Source organism: Entamoeba invadens (genome assembly GCF_000330505.1).
Source record: "Entamoeba invadens IP1 unplaced genomic scaffold scaff_1105074725955, whole genome shotgun sequence".
In the NCBI taxonomy this organism is placed as follows: Eukaryota; Evosea; order Mastigamoebida; family Endamoebidae; genus Entamoeba; species Entamoeba invadens.
In genome coordinates, this window is record NW_004191857.1 from 17248 (window position 1) to 18307 (window position 1060).

Below are 1060 nucleotides of genomic sequence, written 5' to 3' on the forward strand. Positions count from 1 at the left end.
ATTAAGTTGTGATAGTGACAATGTTTCAAAGGACAAAGGTTATGTAGAAAATTATCAGGATGAGATCAACAAATTTGGATGACTTTTATACATATCCTTTGTTTTCAATTACCATCGTTTTACATTTTAAACATTTTGATACAAACAAGAATTTCTCAAACAGAGCAAACATAATTAATAAAATATATGGGTTTTGACATTACCATGGAACGTCTAGAAAAACAAGTACATCAAAACCATTAGAGGAAAAATCTGAATATTGTCACGACGGCAAACAAAAAAACAACTACTTGTTGCGACATTCTCAAAGCAAATCATGTAGTGATTGCAATCGCGTTTGATGTAGTGAATGGTTCAAAATGAATGCTTGAATTTATTGTTATACATTTTGTTTTTTTGTTTACAAAAAGATCTGGATAGAAAATATCTAGTTTTCCCTTTCCAGCAAAAAAAATTCAACAAAAACGAGTGACTTCCTAAGGTTAATTACCAAAAAAATATTGAACAAATTTTCTAATTTATTTAAAAAAAATGTTCCTAATAAAATTTTTATATTTAATAATTACAATGATATAGAAATCATTAATTATTAGTCGAAAACATGGTCATGGTCGAAACCTTTGTACAATGTCTGTAATTCAAATATGAAATTATCTTGCATTTGTAATTTTGTTATTATTAGTAATAATTAATATGTACTGTTCTGAAGAAAAAAAATATTATATACAATTAGATACAATCATTTCAAAACAATTTAATTCACACATCGAAGTATTTATTTAAATAATAAAGATATATTTTATACTATAAGACGGAATTAATTAGTTGTGATTGGGTTTTATTATGGAAAACTTAGTTTTTAATATCTTCATTTTAATCACCTAACTAATTAATAGTTTTATACATGATAAACATAGTTTTATGAAAAAGCTTTGTATTAATTCTTGTATGTAAATACAAAAATTAATAGGTTTTTTTAAATAAATTATCACTGAGATAATGTTCTAATAAATGAAAAATGTCGAGTAAAAAAATAGAAAAGTCGGAGAACACATTCGGT